General features: G+C 34.4%; 1 long non-coding RNA gene across 1 annotated transcript; it reads left to right on the forward strand.

Moving 5' to 3' along the window:
- The first annotated feature begins 1967 nt into the window (after nt 1-1967).
- Nucleotides 1968-6149, forward strand: LOC147838077 (uncharacterized). Its single transcript, XR_015525154.1, has 7 exons — nt 1968-2675; nt 2974-3029; nt 3430-3483; nt 3590-3711; nt 4093-4207; nt 4861-4966; nt 5906-6149. It is a non-coding gene; the product is annotated as an uncharacterized LOC147838077 (long non-coding RNA).
- Nucleotides 6150-6641: the final 492 nt, after the last annotated feature.

The raw sequence follows: 6641 nt of genomic DNA on the forward strand, positions 1-6641 counted from the left end.
AGTCATATATGTGTCCCACGTGGCTAAAAACACTATTCAGACACATATATTTCACAAAAAAAAGTGAAAACTGGTTGTTTTTGCATTGTTTAGAAAACATTCGTTCTCCCGATTTGAAAAAAAAATTGAAGATATGCCATGGCCATGAGATTTTTGTGTAAATTCCAGCCTGGAGACTGGATGTCTGGATGGATAGGTACAACGTGATGTCTTTGAATTTTCATCATTAATTCAAGAGATAGATTTGCCTCTAACCAATCAGCGTGCTCTATTGTGTATGAGGTGCAGCTTCATTAATATGCATGATATAGCTTCGAAGACTGTTTTTACCTGTTACAGTGTTCAGACGGCACGCCACAACAGTGATTAAAACAAGTGGAAGAAGAAGAATTGTTCGAAGACATGGGTCGTCAGTGTTTATAAATGTGCTGCACATGCGATTCCCCGCCATGAGAGTGCAGCTGGACTCACGTGTTGACCCACAAGTGTGGATTACAGTGGTCTGCTAACATGCAGCAAATATTTTGCAAATGTTTGCAAGGAGCATTCTTTCATTCATTTTCTTGTCGGCTTAGTCCCTTTATTAATCCGGGGTCACCACAGCGGAATGAACCGCCAACTTATCCAGCAAGTTTTTATGCAGCAGATGCCCTTCCAGCCGCAACCCATCTCTGGGAAACATCCACACACTCATTCACACACACTTATATACTACAGAGAATTTAGCCTACCCAATTCACCTGTACCGCATGTCTTTGGACTGTGGGGGAAACCGGAGCACCCGGACGAAACCCACGTGAAAGCAGGGAGAAAATGCAAACTCCACACAGAAACGCCAACTGAGCCGAGGTTCGAATCAGCGACCTTCTTGCTGTGAGGTGACAGCACTACCTACTGCGCCACTGCCTCGCCGAGCATTTTTTACCCAGGAATTTTTCGAATCTGGAAATGGTGAATACCAGATTTGCCGCTCAACTTCTTTAAAAAAAAAGACGTGGCTCCAGTTCGTATTGATTGTACAGATTTGGTAAGGGTGTGATCAGTGTTTTTTGTTTATGTTGATTCAGAGGCAAAGTGAGTAAGTATCATCAGCAGTACTCTTTCAGTTTTTCAAGACATACTGTAGTCAAAATGATTTAGTTACAAAGTTTACAGTATGTTAATATCAATACTACACTGTAAACGATTTCTGTTGTTTTCACAGTATTATACTGCATTTCTCAACAGTTTTTTACTGTATAAGCTGTGCACAGTGTGTTACTGTATATATTGTTGTTTTCACAGTAAAATAATGTATTTTCAACTTTTCTATACTGTGAACATGGTTAACAGTATGTTACTGTAGATTGTATAATGAATTTTGGAGAAAAATCCGTTACTGTGCATCTAAATACAGTACTGCAAATGACCAAGAACAACTGCACACACACTATATATTATGATTATTATGTTTATTTATTTTTAGACAAATTATTTTGTGAAGTAAATAACCTAACCAGTTTCTTCAGACTGTTCAGTGCATTAAACTGTCCCCTGGTTTTCCATTTTTGGGTGCACTTTATAAGGCAACATGGAAATATTAAATAATATTTAATAAACATAACTTTGTGCTAAACCAAAACGTAAATTGGAACAAAAATAAATTGATTCACGTAACCAAAGACTGTTAAACACACAAAATGATTTCAAAGTCAGCTTAAATGTCAGAGTGACCAACCTGCTTTAGACAGATTCAAGAATATTGGGCGCCCATATTGGCCACCGTAGAGGTCACATATCTCCGCATTTTCAAAACAACATTTTAAAATACGCACTATCTTAATAAATAAACCACATAATTGAGTTTAAAACAACTACATTCTCGCATGAAAAACGGTTAAAACTTTATTTCATAACACATTTATTATCTAGTCATCGAAGACAGGGCATGTCTCAATAATGTCTAGGCCGATTAAAGCATGAGGTTTGCCGGATACATGAGTGATGGAGCGCCGTCAACCCCTGGAGGTCAGAATCTACCCTATCGGCAAAGCACACTTAAAATTAGACATGATATCTAAAAACCAACCACAGATTTGAGTTTGGAAGAACTACATTCTCGCATGAAAAACTGTTAAAACTTCATTTCGTGACATATTAAACGCAATATTTATGATATGATCTGGCTTTTCTCATCCGCCATTATTTGCTTGTTGGTGTGAAATGAACTCTGGGAGAAAAAAATATTAATTCTCAAAACACTTCAAGCGAACCTTATTCTTATTGTTAAAGTCAGATATATGTAATATTTTCGCTGGTAAAGTGAGAAGAAAAAAACAATATTACTATTTTATCAATATCACGTTTGCACTGGTTCGGTTCAGCACACAAACGACACCGAATCGGATTGAACCGTTTGCTCGGGAATTATTTTATCACACGTGTTCACAAGCACATTCAGCAATATGTGTATAAATGTGTGTGGCCGAGCAGTATAACGAAATAGTAATGGTTCATTGTTGTGTCTTACAATAATATACAAAAAGGAATCGGTTTTAGGCGGATTCGACTCTTTACTGTTCTAAGGAGCCGATTCATAAAGCCGAGCCGACTCGATTCGACCTTCACCAGGCAAGCAACGGCTCTTCTAATTTGAAATCCACCTGTCGCCTTTTCTTCCAGTGAATTCATCCTCGGTAAGTGTTTAAAAGTCAAATTCTGTTCGTTAAAGGATTGTTTTGTGTATATTTCCGTGTAGTGTGTGTGTGTGTAATTTAAAATAATTAACCAAGTTACTTTAGTTGTACTGTAAGTTAGGTACTTATGTCACGTTATTCGACGCCAGACCGTGTTTGTAGTGTTTGCGAGGTATTAGATAAGGTAATTACAGTGAGTTTATCTTGAGTGAGTTTTTGACCATAGTAACGTTAAGTTACCTGAAAAAAACTTAACTTTTACTTTGGGTTAACTGCATTAATGAATTCTCTATTTCAGCACAACACTGAGATGAAGGCAAAGTCACCATGAAAAGTTAAACGTCTAACGTTAAGGTAAGCTCTGGTCTTCATGTCGTCATTATGACCAAGTTATCATTATGGTTAAATTTGTAAACTGTAAGTTAGTTATTCAAACTAAACTCACAATGAAACAAGTCTAACTGTTTTATTAAATTGAGCTGATAATAAAATTCAGTTGATGTCTTTAAAGCTAACGTTAATATTAACATAATACATATTAATTGTCTATTTCTCACTGGTTAATGAGCTTATTGTATAACGTTATTGTGTCATTAATTGTACATTTTATTTTTGGTGTTCAGGTGTAGGGAATGATTTGTATACAAATTTATTTGAACCCCATACAGATTTGTATGGTTGTACCATAGATTTAGATTATTAAATGTTAAGTCTTATTTTACTCTTATTATATTTATCTTTTTTGCAACTACAGCAATTGATGCTGAAAAACTGATGCTACCAATCTCTCCTCACTTGATTATTCAAGGTAATGTTGATGTCTTCCTCATTTTGATTAGATTTTGAAATGTCAAGTTGTTCACAGATTTGTTGTGAGGAGTTTCATGTACAACCTCTTTTTCTTCTTCTTCCAGTAGCGACGCAGTGGCACAGTAGGTAGTGCTGTCACCTCACAGCAAGAAGGTTGCTGGTTCGAGCCTCGGCTGGTTCAGTTGGCTGAATACAATGGCATAATGATTCTGCTTGCTCACAGGAGGTACTTGATTTAGTTTTCCTCAAGCGATACATCAGTTTTTATGAGTAATGCGTGACACTTGAATTGAAGGGACAGTTCACCCAAAAATGAAAATAATGGCATCTTTGGCATCCTCCACTTGTTTCAAAATAGTTAGATTTTTTTTTTGTTCCATTGAACACAAACTTATATATTTTTTTAAAGAAATTTTGTTCAAATATGGATGTCAATAGTTTCTGGTTTCTAACATTCTTCAAAATATCTGCTTTAGTGTTCAACAGAAATTTAAATGGATTTAAAACACATGTAGTAATGGTGGCAGAAAAGTAAACTATCCTTTTAAATATTTTATTCTGAGACTTATTTAAATGTGTCTTGTCTTTTGCCATATTGTCTTTCTAGCTCAGATTGTGAAGGACCTGGAATGTGACACCAGTTACTCTTAAGTCAAGAACCAAATAAAGCACAGATGTGGAGGGATCTGCAACTAAACTAACTGGAGGAAAGGAACCTTTAGGTAAAAACACCTGCTTTATTTAGATCTGAAGTATTTTATTTGGCATAGAGTATTATTTTTTTTTATTCTTGTTCTAATTTTATGTTATGTATATACTGAATATAAGTCATTTAAATTTCACAAATGATTGAATATAAAATATCATCTAGATGTCTTATTTTTTATTGTCTTAAACATTGGTGCTCAACCCTGTTCCTGGAGATCGACCTTTCTGCAGAGTTTAGCTCCAACCCTGATCAAACGCAACTAAACAAACTAAATAGTATCTGAAGGAGCACTTGGTAAATAAAGACAGGTGTTCTTGATCAAGGTTGCAGGTAAGCTCTGCGGAAAGGTAGATCTCCAGGAACAGGGTTGAGCACCCCTGATCTAAATGCTCAAAAATGCTGTTTCAGAGGTGAGGTTGGATGTAGTTCAGAAATAGATTCATTAGGATCAATGCTTAAAGTAAATGTTTACTTCTCTCTGTTGACCAAACATGCTTAGTATCCCACACATTTTAATGAATTATTTATTTTGGTTACTTTTACATCTATATATGGGTAAGCAAGTATTTAATAAATAAAATAAGTTTAAACCACTTAACCAAATGACTCTATTACCCTAGCTTCTGGGAAAAAAACATGTAAAATAACAGATTTTTTTTTTTACAGTGTGGGTGAACATACTACCTTGATGTCCAACAAAGACTGCACAAAAGCTCATTTGATGGCACATATTCTGTCCTGTCTACATCTCTGACGAAGTGCTTCGACATCAGTGAGTAATAAATCTTCATATTATCATGCATTCAGGATTTCTGTAAGCCTATCTTTAATGTTAGTTTGTAATCAGCAGTGACTGTTTTAAAATTTGGTATTTAAATTATTCTTAACGTTTTACTGATGCTGTGCACAGTAACGTTATGATGATTTAATTTGAGGAAATGTCACTGGAGAGGTGTAATAATATTTATTTGGCTCACTGACATGCCATCACTGCATATTGAAATACAGTAATACGAATTGACCGCAAAATATTATCACAAACATTTCATGAAAAAGACTGCTTGACTACTCTTCATTTCTTTGCTCAACTTTAACACATTTGATCGTGTTGCTGTGCCTTTCGGCAGATTTTGCCAAAAATGAATGCTTAGTGATTACTTTGTTTTATGCGAACCAAATGTCAGTAACTTATCATTAGCATTATTTTTTTTTAAATCACCCATGGCTTTCATGTTCTCTAACGTAATCTTGTCTGTAAGTTAGAAGTAGATTTTCACATGTTAAAAGCCTAAAAGTACTTCATTAACATTAGTCACGTTAAATTAATTATTTTATTTATTTATTTTTAATATGTAGCCTCTTAAGGTCAGAATGAACTGTGTTCACCCCTCTTAAATTCGTGGAAGCGCTAGTGTGGTCATGGAATCAGATATTCATGCTATACAGAGTCAGACATTAAGTTAAGATGAGACTTTATTTTTTACATACCTGTGTGGACACTTGACTAGTGTTGACTTGACTGATCTTTTCCCCATTAACGTTAGTGTAATTGTAAATAGACAACAATCTGTATTTTGCCAACAAAAACGATAAAAAACTGTGTTTTATATATATAAAACAGCAGTGCGGTGTTTGGTTTCTGAATGAATGAAATAATTTAAGGCATGATTAGTTTTTACTTCAGTGATTGATTTGCTTGTCGTTTTTGCAGGATCATCAGAAGTGCTCCTGCCCTTTTTCACTGTCTCTTTTCCACAACATCATTTGGCCTTTATCATTTCGTGTCTTGTAGCAATATTTTCATCTGTTTTTAAAATTGTAATACTTTTTGATGCATTAATTGTTGACTGGTTTTACTGATCAATTTTTCATTAGTGTTCTGTTGCTGTGTTATATTGAATAATTGCTACTGTTTCAGTAGGGTTTACACAATAAACTTTTATTGTGAAGTTAAAGTTTCAGTTTCTTTATTTTTCTTGTATTTCTTGAACAGTTAAAATAACAATTGTGCAATTTTTGAACCTTTTTTGCTTATTATAAAGTAGCACTGTTAAATACAATAAAATAACATTTAATAACTGTAAAATACTATACAGTAATAATGAAAGTAACGTTAAAATACCGTAGTTCTGCATGGTAAAAATGTACAGTAAAATACTGTTTTCAGTTTTGCAGTATGTGTATCACTACTGTAATTGGTGTTACAGTATAAAAAGAAAACAGTAAAATGATGTATTACATTTTACAGTAATTCTAATACTAAAGTAATTAGTAATACAGTAATGCTACTGTTTTATGAAATACAGCAGCTACTGGATAATTGTTGCCAGTAACTTACTGTTAATTTAACAAGAAATCGTTTACAGTGTATATTATGGACTGAAAGATCCCCTGTAAATGTTGCTCTCCGAATGTAAACACAATCAAAATATTACTGTCGTGTAGGA

This window comes from Danio rerio, chromosome 24 (genome assembly GCF_052040795.2).
Source record: "Danio rerio strain M-AB ecotype USA chromosome 24, GRCz13ab, whole genome shotgun sequence".
Classification (NCBI taxonomy): domain Eukaryota; kingdom Metazoa; phylum Chordata; class Actinopteri; order Cypriniformes; family Danionidae; genus Danio; species Danio rerio.